The sequence below is a fragment of the Anomaloglossus baeobatrachus genome, chromosome 5 (genome assembly GCF_048569485.1).
Source record: "Anomaloglossus baeobatrachus isolate aAnoBae1 chromosome 5, aAnoBae1.hap1, whole genome shotgun sequence".
Lineage (NCBI taxonomy): Eukaryota > Metazoa > Chordata > Amphibia > Anura > Aromobatidae > Anomaloglossus > Anomaloglossus baeobatrachus.
In genome coordinates, this window is record NC_134357.1 from 36,730,570 (window position 1) to 36,746,281 (window position 15,712).

The 15,712-nt window shown below is 48.8% G+C and overlaps 1 protein-coding gene across 2 annotated transcripts in view; it reads right to left on the reverse strand.

Moving 5' to 3' along the window:
- Window positions 1-15,712, reverse strand: part of CRTAC1 (cartilage acidic protein 1) — a 779,202-nt gene that overhangs the window by 682,746 nt on the left and 80,744 nt on the right. The window lies entirely within an intron of this gene.

The window sequence follows — 15,712 nt, forward strand, 5'->3', positions numbered from 1 at the left end:
TATTTATCAAAGTTACTCAGGGGTGGAGCTTATTTTAAAGGGTTTATCCTGTATTCTTATATTCTGTAGTCAATGTACAGTATGTGACTGCAGACTTCTGAATCATTTTAGCATTAGGTGTCTGGATTAAGAGAATGGGTGTTAACGTGACTGCATGTATGCGCTTTGCATACTTTAGACCACATTCCGTCAAGAAGTACTCAGCCTCGATCAATACAAGTGAGAGGCCAAGCACGTCTAGTCAGTGTGATGACTCAGCGTCAAAGAGGAAAGTTTGGCCACCTGTGCAGGGATTCATTATTCTTAATTATGCCAAAGGTACCATTCCTGTGTTCTGTAAGTCAAAGGCATGAGCCATTGTTTCATGTGAGACTGTCCAGTGCACCTTTTTATATGCTATTTGTGGAATGCCTGCTGATTAGGGATTGCATCAGCCCCCTGCAGAATTAGACTACATCATTTGGAGTATAATTATTATGCAGTATAACTGAACTAGCAAACAATGGGGGAACAGCAAGGATTATCTCCCTCCAATCCTGTGGGGCACAATGCCCTGAAATGGGAGCTGAGGGATATAAAAAAGCTAGACTATTTCTGTCACCATTGTGATTCTACAGGCCTTCAACCTAGGATCCATGGTTCCACCTGGTGGATCACAGAGCTGCTCCACTGCCCAACAATGAGCCCACAAGTTTATTTTGAGAACCCAGGTTGGGACAATCCAGACACATACCTTGCTGTGCTTGGTCAGCTTTCTAAACATGCCGCTACCTCCTTTCAGTGGGTGCCTGCCAAAAGCAGGGTGCTGCTGACTGGGGTAGTTGACCTTGGATCCCCTGTAGTTGACCTTGGATCCCCTGAAGAGATTGTAATCTCTTATGGTCAGTGGCTCATAGGGTCTTCTCTCTCTTCTGTAGAGTGTCATCTCTTATGGTCACTGGGGTCATTTCTCTCCTGTGTAGTATAAGCTCTTATGATCAGCAATATCCTCTGTCTCTGTCCTGTAGAGTGTAAGCTCTTATGATCAGTGAGATCCTCTCTCTCTCCTGTAGAGTACAAGTTCTAGTGAGGTCCTCTCTCTCTACAGGAGAAAGAGGACCCAGCTGATCATAAGAACTTACACTTTACAGGAGGAAAAGTGAGGACTCCGATGACCATAAGAGCTAACATGCTACAGAAGAGAGAGATAGGACCTCACTGACACTCACTTACACTCTACAGGAGAGAAACAGAAAGAGAGGGAGGACACCCCAGTGATCATAAGAGTTAGGGGTACTTTGCACATTGCGACATCGCTAGCATCGGCTAGCGATGCCAAGCGCAATAGTACCCACCCCCGTCGCACATGCGATATTTTGTGATAGCTGCCGTAGCGAACATTATCACTACGGCAGCTTCACACGCACTTACCTGCCCTGCGTCGTCGCTCTGGCTGGCGAGCGGCGTCACAGCGACCTCACACGGCAGGCGTCCAATAGAAGCGGAGGGGCGGAGATGAGCGGGACGTAAACATCCCGCCCACCTCCTTCCTTCCGCATAGCCGGTGGAGGCAGGTAAGGAGATGTTCCTCGCTCCTGCTGCTTCACACACAGCAATGTATGGTGCTGCAGGAACGAGGAAGAACATCGTATCTCCTATTGGTGCGACATTATGAAAATGACCGACGCTACACAGATCACCGATTTTCGACGCTTTTCGATCGTTTATCGGTGCATCTAGGCTTTACACATTGCAACATTGTTACTGGCGCCGGATGTGCGTCACTTTCGATTTGACCCCGACGATATCGCAGTAGCGATGTCGCAGCTTGCAAAGTACCCCTTACACTCTACAGGAGAGTGAAGATCCCACTGATCGGAGGAGTATACACTCTTTGTTAAAGAAATGACCCCACTGATCATAAGAGCTTACATTCTACAGGAGAGAGAGAGAGAGAGGACCCTGCTGATCGGTGAAGCCTACACTTTACAGGAGAGAGAATATCCCATTGAGCAGAGGAGCTTACACTTTTTGGTAGAGAGATGACCCTGCTGATCACAAGAGCTTCCACTCCACAGGAGAAAGAGAGTGAGGATCCTGCTGACCAGAGAAGCTTACACTCTACAGGAGCGAGAAGGAGATGAAGATAGAAAGAGGACAGAGCTGACTGTAAGATCTTACATTCTACAGTAGAGATAGATTTACCCAACCTCATTCGAGATGGAATACGACTGCCATAAAAGCTATTCTGCCGTGAACCGCTGATCTGCGATGGCCGATGTATTGACCCCCCACTGTACAAGGTATGGAAATCAGGTAGATGTCTCAGCTGCAGGGCATTAAGGGGAAGGAAACAGTGCTAGGAAAATTCAGGAAATTCAACTTGAATTTAATCCTATTCAGATCGATGCTCATCTCCACTGCTGGTTTGCAGTTCACTGAATTGCATTGAGGGGGGCCATATTTTCGCCACCTACTAAGACATTATTTATACTGGCTTATTACATTTTGGTATTTATATCCAGAAAACGGATTAGATAGAAGCTATTAACGTGAAGCAGTGAAATCTAAAGATATTTCTACTCTTTTCTTCCCAAGTTTGGGATTCCAATTACCCATGATACAAATTCAATCCATTATTGTGATTTGCTCTTAGCAAGGGTCCTTCACAGGCTGCAATATGTACCACAACCACTAGATGGTCATATATAGACACCTATAGCATAGACCTCTCCCAATAGAGTATCGTGATTTTTTTTTTTCAAAGCTTTGTCCTGACTATTGCTTGGCTCTGATGGGGTTAAGTCAGGTGGGAGGGGTCTGTTTAGTCGTGCCTCGTTCCGGGACTCTCACCGCTTTATTATGATGTGGACTCCTCCGGGACGCCGCTACTAATAGTTCCTGCTTTTCAGCGTGTGAACTAGTTCCTGTGAGTTTGCTCTGATTTGTCCTGCTACCCAGCTTCCCTCTCCCTGATCTCCGTTCCCCCCCGTACTGTCTGTCTACCTAACCCTGGTCCCGTCCAGTGTCTCTGCCTCCACCTCCACCTTTGTACTTACGTGCTCTCCTGGCCTCTAACCTCGGTAATGTCCCCTGACTATGGCTCTGCTCCTCCACAGCTCTTTATGTGACTTCTCAGCTTCTGAGCCCCTTGCTTCCATTTGACTACGGCTTTCTCCATCCCCTGTATTGACGTGACATCCCGGTTTGACTTTGGCTTTTCTGACTACTCTAAAGGCTGCTTTACACCAGACAATCTATCGTGCGATAGATCGTCGGGGTCACGGTTTTTGTGACGCACATCCGGCATAGCTGGCGATGCCGGCCTGTGTGACACCTCCTAGCGACGCAGTATCGCTCACAAATCGTGAGTCGTGTACTGGTCGCTAGGTTCCATAATATCGTTTAATTTAGTTGTTCATCGTTTCCGTGGTAGCACACGCCGCTCCGTGTGTCCTGCGTCACGCAGCCGCCGTCGGCTATGTGAAGGAAGGAGGTGGGCGGGATGTTTACGTCCCGCTCATCTCCGCACCTCCGCTTCCATTGGCCGGCGGCCATGTGACGTCGCTGTGACGCCGAACGTCCCTCCCACTCCAGGAAGTGGACGTTCGCCGCCCACAGCGTGGTCGCACGAGAGATAAGTACGTGTGACGGGGGTTACCGACTTTGTGCGACATGGGCAGCGATTTGCCCGTGACGCAAAAAGGACGGGGGCGGGTACGATCGATTGTGAAATTGCACAATCGGTCGTACCGTGTAAAGCAGCCTTTAGTCTTGTGCTAGCGACCTCTGGTGGGCATTTGTATTACTGAACTTTGGAGTACAATCTCCACTAAGTCCCTGCGCCCCGAGTTGAAGCTTGACAGTCATCTTACACCAAGAGAAAAGATAAGGCACCACACAACTGTACATTTCCCTGAGGGAACACAACTATATTTTTGGCATTACTAAACCAGTTTGACTGTCCTAATCTGGCCGTAGACGTCTTCGGCCCCTATTACACGCACGCTGGGCTCGGTATCTGGATTACTGTATGATGACAAGTTGGATCTCTACATAGAGCGGACAAGGTAAAGCTTTATGAATACTTAGTCTCTAACCACAAGGAGCTGTGAAATAACACATTTTCAGCTATCGAATCGCAAATCTTCTTACCTTGTCGTCTTCTCGCCGTGGACCTGACCTCCTGATATTACTATGCACAGCAACTGCTGCTTTTACATTAGTCGTTCTGTCCCAGCGATATTTAATGGAAGCGTAAAATGGAAGATTGCTTTTTTTTGTTTGAGAAATTTCCTTAAATATTCCTTTTAGATTACATTATAAATGCGGAAGAATCTGTAGGAGGTTCTCGTACATGTCTAATTCCTGATGTGCTACGTTTGCTTACCCCGAGTGCTCGGCTGTCTTCAAGTCCTTGATGAAAACTTAATATTGCTTGTTTCTATAACCAATCATCTAAAATTAACCCCTGAGGTGTAACCAGTGCCACCCATATACAGCTTATAATACTGGCGTCATAGGCGGCCCACTAAGGCAACAAAGATTGGATGCAACTGGACCTCCTATAGCTTAAGTGGACATCTCTATCCACTTCCCCAACCGAATTGCCCAATTTTATTTTTTGCTTTCTGGAACCGGTGTCCACAGTATAATGTACATTACAGCAGGGTACATAGACCTGAAATGGATGCACTTTGTAATATTATGTATCTCTAGGAAAACAGACAATGCGCCCTACTTTACACCATTTCTGTTCGGTATATGATGAGATTGCTTAGGTAAGTCCGACTGCAATTTGGAAAATTGGTTCCAAGTAAATTTGCTTTGAGGGTCTGAGTGCTCTTTCATTGTATTGTATTTCGATTTGGCTAGTAAGTCTTGTTTTTTGTAACATTAAAGGATAATTTCATCCGAAGAGTAGGAGAAATGCCATACTTCACTCGTCCCATAAATCCGTATGGCTAAGGTCATGACGATTTATGGATAGGCCAATCCCATAGATTTCTTAGCTCTTCTACATGTATGTTATGGAAGTAGTCTCTCCGATGAGTAACTATCGGCAATGAGGGTTTCTTTTAGGCTATAAACATTGGAAATGATACAATTGCAAACCCCAGGGCCAGAATGGGCTGTGGATTGTCTCCAAATTTATTCTGCAACCAGACAATGACCCCAAACATACAATCAATGTCATTAAAGGGATCCTGTCATGTGGAAAAATATTAAGCTGCAGATATGGGGTTAATCTGCAGGTTAATAGCACACTGAACCTAACCGGCACCTGCACATTATACCCGGCTGCTGGGAAGAAAAGAACTTTAATCCTCCCGGCAGAATTTCTGTTTCAGTCACAGGGGCTGCGACTGCGTGGGTCCAGTCACCGCTCTGTGTATGGAGAGTAGCAACTAACTCACAGATGGTTCTAATGCTGAGTGGCTGTCAGTCAATGCAGGGGGCACGGTTACAGCCGCGGCTCTCCATACACAGAGCAGTGACTGAGCCTGTGCTGGCACCACACCTGTGACTGAAACCGGAACACTGCCGGGATGATTAAAGTTAAAGAGGTGGTCCACTACAAAGCATAGTGGCCACATCGGTGTAAAGCTGAAACAGAAGGCTTTTTCTAAATACCTTCTGTTTTCAATTCTGCCTGTGAGCGGCGCTATCGCTGTAGGCTCATCCCCCGTTGAGTAATCTGGGCTGCAGTGACCTCTGATGTCCGGTGGAAGTTGATCCAATATCACCGAGGCCGGTCCCAGTCTCTGTGAGTGACCAGGCTGTGGGTATAGTTCCACCGTACATCACAGCCCAGCATCGCTTGTGCTTGCCGCGCTCTGCTATGAAGGAGAGAACGTGCAAGATGATAGGCTGTGACGTGCGATGAAAGTCTGACCACAGCCCGGTCACTCCAGAAGACTGAGTCCCGCCTCGGTTATGTTGGGTCAACTTCCAATTTTGGAAGTTGACATGACATCACTGGACATCAGAGGTCACTGCAGCCCGGGTCATGTGATGGGAAGTGAGCGGACAGCGATAGCGCCGATCATAGGCAGAATTGACAAATTAAGGTATTAAGAAAAAGCTTTCCGTCACAGGTTTACACCGATGTGGCCACTATGCTTTGTAGTGGACCACCTCTTTAATGTCCTCCTGGAAGCGGAGTTTAATGTGCAGGTGCTGGTTAGCTTTAGAATGCTATTAACCTGCAAATTAATCCTATATCTGCAGATTAATAGCATTTTTCCACATGAAAGTGAACCCCTTTAAGAACTGTCTTCAGTATAAAGACGAACGAGGAGTCCTGGAGGTGATAATCCGGCCCCCACAGAGCCCCGATCTCATTATCCAGTCTGTCTGGAATCACATTAAGAGACAAAAGTATCAAGCCGACACCCATTAAAGATTTATTTGAGCGGCATTGAATTCTACTTTAATTTTAAAAATATTCTGGAGAATATTATTTTTTTTGTAATTCACTCTATACTAATTCAGCCAAACAGTGGTCACCTGCGATCATCATGCTAAACATTAGTACAAAAAGGTTCAAAAGAAAAAAAAAAACACATTAACCTCGTTGCCCACCTCTCTTTCTGCCTCCGCATCTCCCCGTCCGGTCCTCTGTGCCCCATTACATCACATTTTCGGCCCAGTGTTCCAGTAAAGCACCAGGGCCTACTCACGGATGGAAGCCTTGGCCTAGAGTGAACACCAGGCCAGAGATGCAATGCAACAGAGGCGCGGAGAAACCGACAGAGGGCAGACAGCAGCAGGGATTGCTGGAAAGGTGAGGGGTGAGGTATTTTAGGCCGATTACCTCTCTGGCTGCTCAGTGCTGCCCCCTGTCCACTTTCAAGTTCTCTGTTGTGCCACATTTTTGGCCTGGTGATCTCTTTAGGTCAGGGCTTCTTGCTGCGAGTAGGCCACGGAGTTCACTGTGCATGTGATGGGCCCACGGGGTCTGGGGGTTAGAGGACCGGTGTAGGAGCTCAGATGTCACAGCGGCCAGGCTCGGTTTTGTGACCCCGGCGGTGTCAATAAAGATGGACAAAGGAAATATTTACAGGGGAGAAGAGTTTGTATTCGTCACTCCACCTGTGGTTCGTGGCTAATATAGGAGACGCCGCTGCGGGAGGTATCCTCCGGGGCAGATGGTACCGCAGCTTGGATGGTACAGCTCTCCACAGGCAGAGCTCAGGCCCCGGTAATGATGACAGTGGTAGTCTCTGATGGTGGCTGGGTGCGAGGGAGCGATGACGCTGGCAGTGATGGGACAACACAGGGATTGCAGTCAAAGTTCTTTATGTGGCACCCCAGGGTTGCCACAGTAACAACACAAAGGGTTAACTCCCCACACACAACACCAAGACCTCCTGGCCAGAAGGGGGAGACCAAGCTGCTTCCCTGTATATTCTGGTGGGGAGGGAGGAAATGGTCAGAAGTAGTTTCAGAGTAGTTTCAGTTTGAAAGTTCAGTGCAGAGCACTGAGGAGAAAGGATCTGCAGGTTGGAAGCTGGCTTGAGCTCACCTCAGGATCCACTGACCAATTCCAGGCCTAGCTGAGGGTCTGAGGAAAGGAGAAAGCGTACACAGAGGAACATTCCTGGGAGACAGAGCATTGCTGAGTTCATCCCAGTGGAGCACACAGAACGGATGCTGGATCCGAGACTGCAAGTTACATACTGCACAGTTACCACCAGAGAAGTGAAGATTCCAGATCTTTCACCTGTACCACAGACACAAGCAACAAGCGCAGAGTTCAGGAACATACTAGTAAGGACTCGAGTTGCCTGTCAGGTCGGTACCTAGGAGCAGAGCAGAGCACAGCCAGCTGCATAGTTCACACAGCGGCAGGGCCACAGATACACAGTGCAGGCAAGGAAGCCAAAACGGCCCGGCTGGGTGGGAGAAACCCTGAACCCCTCACAGACTCCGTGGACAGTACTCTGCTGAATACCATCATCAGTAAAGGACAAAGAAACTGCAAAACCGTGAGTCTGCCTGTTTATTGTGCTCGTGTCCTGCACTCCCCCCATAGACTAACACACTGCCCCGGGGAAAAGGCTCTACCCGTGGGGAGCCGTCCCATCTCAAGCTGCCTTCCATCACCCCGGAGGTTCTGCAGCAGCGGTGGTCATCTCTGATCACATTCCACGGGTGGCGTCACGAACATAACCCCCCTTTTTATTGTGGAACCAGGGAGCACAGACCGGGTCACGACACCGTGATCCCCTTTCCAGAAGCGACCCCTTGGCCCGGTTCTGGGTATCTCCTTAACCCCTGGCGACACATTTACTCACTGAGATGTCACCGCCTTTGGAGTGAGGAGGTCCGCTGTTATGGGCTCCAGCCGATCCCGGGTAGTTTGGAGGTCAAGGCCGGTGTTCCTTCTGTGTGTCCTTTCTATTGGTAATCCCTCCACCCCAGCACCTCGTCAGTGGAATGGGTCACGGGCGCTTGCCACGCTCCCCGCGAGCCATGGGATCCCCCTTCTTCCTAAGAGCCCGGGCCGAGCCGCTCCAGCTCCAAGCCATGGGTCCCTTATCCTTTCGTGTCCTCTCTGCTGTTGCCTTTCCGCAGGTCCAGGCTTGACTCGTGTCTATGTGATGTTGTCACAGACTTCCCCTGATGGTGCCCCGTCTCCCGTGTTTCCGAACTAGTGGGCAGGAGGTCCCGTACCTACTGATGGCCACTGGTCCCGGTAGGAGGGCAGCTAACTGTGTGTTGTATGGATTGTGGTGTGCACCGGTGAATGACCCCCATCTTACCCGGGAAGAATACTACACCTCGGCTGAGGTGCAGTACCCTGTGGTGCCTGAAGCCTCAGGGGTGCCACACATGATCCATAGCCTATTTGTGGCTGGAAGTTAACTCTAGGGCCTGTTTGAGGCCAGAAGCCCTGCCTAAAGTGAACATTAGGCTGAAGGTGCAGAGGACAAGACTGCGGGCTGGGAGGTGAGGAGTGAGGTTAATCTAGTGCTTGGAAAGACCCCAGAGCATAATAAGGGTCATTAAATTATCTGCAAATTCAATTTCCTGGTAAAAAGAACGCAAATTCAGATTTCATTGTATCCAATCATCACTAGCGGTTAATTCTCCAAGATGTTTGGAACATTCCTCCAAAATTGTGTATCAAGAAGAGGTGATGAAGGCCAAGCGCGGTCCCAGCAAATGTTGTAATTTCGATTTCTCTTTTCTTCACTCACTCTACATTTTGTTAATTAATGATAATAAACTATTAATATTTCTATTTTTTATAGCATTTTAATTTGCAGAATTTTTTCCACCCCTGCCTAAAACTTTTGCACTGTATTATAATACTTATCCACGTCTATCTGCCAGATATCTACACTTTTTCATAAATCTATCTCTCATCTCATTACAGTCGATGGCCGTCATTAACTTCTTGAAGTCTTGAAGTTTCCCCGACTTGATTAACTTGCAGCGAGCCCTGCTGACAACAATGGCTCGGCAAAAATGATTAAAAGTCGCCTGGTAGGAAGCAAACTGATGCTGTGTGATTAAATAGCAGGAATTCACTTGCATACATTTACAGCCTTTAGAATTACAAATGGGCACTGTAATTTTGTAAAAGTTGACTTAATTGAATAAGATCAAAAGTCGAAATCAACTACTGACCAATGAAACTATTAGTTTAATGGACTTACTGAGATCCAAGAAAACCATATGTGTGCCGTACCTGGTCATTTACTGTACTTACTGCCAATATGGTTCAGTGCAGTCATGCCAGAAGTATAACTTAGAAATTTCTGATTGACTACAGTCACCAACCTTCTGCTGGCGCATGTGCTGACCTTCTACTGGGCAATGCACTAACATCTGCTAGGCCATGCACTATCCTCCTGATGGGTCAAACACCTACCTCTTGCTGGGCCAAGTAGTGACCTCCTGCTGGACCATGCAGTGACCTCCTGCAAAGGCTATGCACTGACCTCCTGGTGAGTCAAGCACCTATATCCTGCTGGGCCAAGTAGTGACCTCCTGCCAGCCTATGCACTAACCTCTTGCCAGACATTGCAGTGACCTCCTTTCAAGCTATGCACTGACCTCCCGTTGGGCCAAGTAGTGGCCTTCTGCCAAGCTAAACACTGACCTCTTTGTGCCGCCCCCATGCCAGCAGCCGTGCTGCTCGGATCCGGATCTACGGTATGGCTTGAGGGACTCTACCGGACCCGGGGGTCGCGCAGACACTTCGATTAAAAAAAAGGGACATATTTGTACGGGGGTTGTTGAAAACTGTCTGTGACACCACCCACGGTGTGTGGTGAGGTGTAGCACCACCGCTGCTGTTGTGGAACTCCCGGGTGCGATGGGCTGGCTGCTGGATGTTAACCCCTCCGTGGGCAGGGATGGATGCCCCGGGGCCCAATGTCTTTGTGCAGGGGATGGTAACGGCAGGGGCCGGCGCACCCGGTCAGGCCGGGGATGTTACAGTTGAATAAATCACACAAGTCCTTTGGTAAACCAAGGTGATGGTGGCCGGCTGCCGCGGCCGGGGGTGTATTTTTCGTCCCACACCCGGGCCGGTGGTCAATGCCCCTTTCCTCTCTTTACTCTGTGTTTTCCGTGATGGACTTTCTGGTGTGTAACGCGGGAGTCCGCTCCCGGTCCTTTGGTTGGGAGCCGTGCCCGTCTGACGCTGACCCGTGGGATCTACCAGGCCCTGGCCGATGCCCTATCCCTTTCGGTGGGTGGTTGTCTACTTTTCGGGACTTAGGTTGGGACAGGACCTAAAATCCTGCCCTCAATTGGTTAATTAGCTAGGCCGTTGGTGCCGGTCCTGGGTTCAGGGTCCAAGTACCCCCTTTTGTGTGCACGGTTTCCGGGTCAGTTCTCCGGTGTCGGTACTGGCGGGCTACCCTGCCCCGGTCCACCTTGGATCTCCAGCAGCCATCTTCCCATCTCCTGCTGGCACTGACCAATGTCTGCCACCTAGCCGGTACGCCGGGGCTCCAATCCCGATGCCTGTCAACTTGAACTTCTAGACTTTACTTTCTCACTCCCTCTCTACCACTACTCCAAGCTTCACTGCTTGTTTTCCCGCCTCGGGTTCTCCAGACCCCTAGGTGGGCGTTTTCCTTCTGCCTGGTCCCGCCCACTGGTGTGTCTGTCCTTCCCTGAGGGGTGTTACTAGGATTTTGTCGGCTGGTTTAACCCTGTGTGGGAGAGGTGTTATGCGGGGGCCTGTCTGTGTGACTACCTGGTTTTGCCAGGGCGTCACATCCTGCCAGACCATGCAGTGATCTCCTGCGGGGACATGCAGTCACCTCATGACGGGACGTGGAGTGACTTGCTGCCAAGCCATGCACTTACCTCCTTCCAAGCCATGCAGTGACCTCCTGCACAGCTCAGTGGTCAGTAGCCCAGGCTGGAGGGCAGTGCATGGCCTAGTAGGAGGACAGTGCATCATGCTTCAGGAGTGTAGTTCATGGCCTGGCAGGAGGCATTGCATAGCCTGGTAGGAGGTCAGTGGATGGCCTAGTAGGAAGGCAGTGAGGCGTGGCAAGAGAACAAAGCATGGCCTGGCAGGTGGTCAAAGGATGGCCAACCAAGAGGACAGTGGCCCAGACTGGAAGGCAATGCATGGCATGGTAGGAGACCAGTGAATGGCCCTGAGGACAGTAATGAATGGCCTGGTAGGAGGGAAAATCATGCTCAGCAAAAAGTCAGTGGCCCATCAGAAGATCACTACATAGTGTGTTGGATATCCTACAAATAGCGCAAATTAACAAAATAAAAATTAAACCATAATAGATAAAAGAAAAAGCATTAAGTAATTGCCAAGAATATAGTAGAGCAATATAGCCTTAGTAAAGGAAGAGGGATCTCCTGGAGTGTCTCTTTAAGTCATGTGTTGGGGTCTGGATATCTTTTTTTATTTTGCTCATTAATAATACAAGTTTAAACATAAAAAGGCATAAAACTGTAAACAGCATTAAATAATCATTAAACAAACAGAGGAGTTGTCGGTGCTCTGCATGTGTCAGATACTTCTCAAAAGCCAAAAACAAGAATTAATTTACAGACATAATGATCAGAGTTGGCTCAGCAACACATAACTCTATGATATTATATATTAAAGTAAGAAGCTTTTCTCTCTATATATATATAGTTGTGTCCAGTGTTTGTGTGGTCTGGTCGCCACAGGGTACTGCACCTCAATTAAGGTGCGGTATTCATCTCAGGTAATTAGGGGGTTAATCACTGGTGTTCCACATTCACACACTACGTACAGCTTAGGAGCCTTCACACAGGGTAGGTTGGCTCAGGGTAGGCAGGGCGGTGTCCATATGATCATCGGACTTCCTGGTCACTGAAGCCAGCCACCTTGGGGGGGGCATGTTTCACTTGGGGTAGAAATAGGAGAAACACACTCTCATCAAAAACAGACCCGTCAGGACCATAGTTCTGGCAAGAGATCTCTGGAAAGCTTTGACTTTACTGGGCCCGTGGCTTGGAGCGGGAGCTCAGCCAGGGTACCTAACTGCTGAGGGGGGACACCCTAGAAATAGGACTCTCACTCCTTCTCTCTCAAAACATCGGTGGTGACCCCTTACCGGATCTGGGATTGACCGGAGCCCATCATGGCAGTGACCAGTGTGACCGGACTGGCAGCTGAAGTTGTGAGTAAACTACACCCTGAATCCGCAGAGACTGTGTTGGCTCGTCCTTACCGGCGCCGCCGTCCAGTGCTTAGACGCCAACGGCCATTAAAACCCTCATCATCCACCCGGGGCCCACTCCGCCTGTGGGGAGCGACACCATCCCGGCTGCCATAACACCTGCCCGGTGAAGAACCGGCAGTGGTGGCTACTCCCTGGCTGCATATAACAGGTGGCGTCACGACAAAATTTTCCCAATACCCCGCTTCCCCCACCATTTATTGTACGCCTCGGGGCAATGGAACCGGGCAAGGCCACCCGTGACATCGCCCAACCCGACCCGAATCGGCCCAGCAATGAGTAGGTTAACCGCCTGACCCGTAGAGAGCTACATTGGCATTTAACACCTCCTTACAGGTAGAGTCATCACCTCTGCTACCCCCTAATGATAATGAAATGACTTTGCTGACTCCACCCCAGGTTATACGGCAAAGCTGACAAGTCAGTTGCAAAAGTCATCATGAAAACTGGAATACAACACAATTGTTTATATACTGATAAACACATAAAATATAATAAAAATAAACAAACTAAAATTGTAAAAATATATTGATAATAGAAGTCAGGATTAAATATCATACGTTTCTGATGGTACATTACTCATGAAAGGTAAGAACCAATATTCTGCAATAGAAATGTGTTGACAGCAGTTGTTATTTCCCTTCCCCCACCTCCCTAGTGTTTTTACCCAGCAGGGGGAAGACATGAGCGCATGAAAAATCTCCTAGTACCAAACTGGAAACTGTAGTATGTACTATGGCGCAATGGGAGTGATGCCTTTTCCAGCTTTAGTGCAGCAGAATAAAATATATATATAAAAAAATATATTTTTGCGAGAAGTCAAAGTAATTAGGACTTAGTAGATCTGTAACACGCTCTGATACGTTTTGGTGACCTTTTTCCCCTATACGGAACATAAACTGACTTCATGTAATTATGGAGGGTCAATACAAAACTTGGAGAAAAAAAAAGAACTCTGCCATGTCCAATATCGGTAAGAACTGAGGTTATGACTACTATGCAATTACCGTTTCTCCTGGGACTTTACCTCCTGTCCTCTTGACGCTGTGCATTCATCTGTCTACTGCTATCCAGAGACTTTTCCAGCATGGATAATACATGAAATACCTGTCACGGTTGTCTCCCTATTGTTGGAGACTAGTGACAGCTTTAGGACTGAAGCCTCTCATCTCCATCTGGCTCTCTACATTTAAATATTATTTTGTTTATTTTGGCACTGAACTGGTTAAAGTTTGTTTTGCAACTAGCAGCTTTTCCTGCAGTGCCTAGCTGATTGTTTCAGCTGTAGCTGTTTTGTAGCCACGCCCCTTCAGGTTTAACTAGTGGTGTTTTCCAGCAATCCTTGCTGAAGATACAAACTCATTGTTTTCTGGCTGCCTTGGAGGAAGGTTCTGCTGTGGAGTTTTCCTGTTCTCAGGCTTTATCCTTTTTCTTGCTTTTTCATCCCCTTTGTCTTATCTTGTGTCTTGTTAGTACAGCAGTGGGGTCTAGTGAACCTCACTTTCCCTTCACTAGCCATGGCATCTATAGGGGCTTCTCAGGGTCTTAGGTTCATGCTTAATGACAGTTGAGGAGACTTTATAGGGCCTGGCTAGGAGAATAGGGATGGGTGTAGTTGAGGACAGGAGGTATTCCACCTACCCCTCTCACTAGTTCCCATGCCCCTCGCTGTTATTGTGTCCCCGGTGTCCCCTTTGTTTGTTGTGTTTTTGTTGTGCATCAGACGCACGTAGGTCTGTAATGTCCTCTCCACCCTTGTCACATCTGGCAAGCGTGACAACACCTGACCCCTTTGGCAGCTTCTATTCTTGCTTGCTTAGTATTCAAATTGTTTCTGTCCAAGAACAAACCACAATGCACTGACTGGCCAAGAGTCTATTGGCCTACATTTGGCAGCATCTTATAAGCCCATGGGGCAGTCAAGTTCAGGTCAGGAGACCCAAAATCAGTCCATGCTTTGTGGTCCATACTTGCACCTCGTTTCATCGATGTCTGAAGCTGGCCAGGAATTGAATGGGTACCACCACTTGAAATCATTATTATTGAGCACCTTCCCAATAATCTATCAGTTATTGTAACTGGTGGAGAGACCCTGGAACCCCAACTATAAAAATTTAAAAAAAAATCCTTTTTTTCATTCTCTAGTTCTGCTCGCTTACGCATCTGTGCTGGATTGATAATGTTACATCACGCCGCCACACACCTGCCATGATGTGGGCAAGGTATGGTGCACATGTCCCATGCAACTGAACAGGGCATGTGCATGGTACCAGCTTATCATGCACATGTGTCGCCCTGGGCAAGCCAGGGGACACAGGTCACACACCACTACACCCCACACTCCAGGTAGGCACATCACAGCTAACCAGAAATCCTTGTTGCCTTCCTCCAGGAGTCTGATGATGCACACCAGGGGGTGGGCCAGGCGGTTGGCTCCGCCCACCGAGGAGCTCACAACTCTGGAGGCGGGAACACCAGGCAGAGGAGCTCAGGAGATAGCTCAGGGAGGAGCAGGAGTGAGAAGCTAAGCAGAGGAGTTAAGAAAGGGAAAGTGAAAGTAGAGAAGTGGAAAAGGAGGAAAGCAAGTGAAGTGACAGAAGAGGAAGAAAGCCTGAAGGGTCCAGCTTAGTGTAGGGCCAGATCAGCAAGGTCAGCAACGGCGGTGACTGTCTGGAGGGGGACCGTCTGGAAGTTCCTGGAAGGACCCCGTTGGCTGTGTGCCCGGTGGTCTGGAGCAGTGTTCCGAAGGACAGTCAGCACCAGGGCAGGGGCCTCTCGGACCCCGGCAAGGCTAGGAGTCGCCAGATTTGCCGAATCCGTCAGTGAAGGGGACGTAGATCCCCCAACAACCAAGTCCCGATTGAAGGCAACAGCCCAACCAGAACCGGAGAGACACCGCCACCGCCACGGCACCAGTTTCTCAGGGCCAGCGCCTGCGGGCAAAGTGTAGAGCTCCTCCGGCGCAGATTGCAGTCGGGGAGCGGGTAACCGGAGGGAATCCACCGCTACCACAAGTCAACCATAGGTGC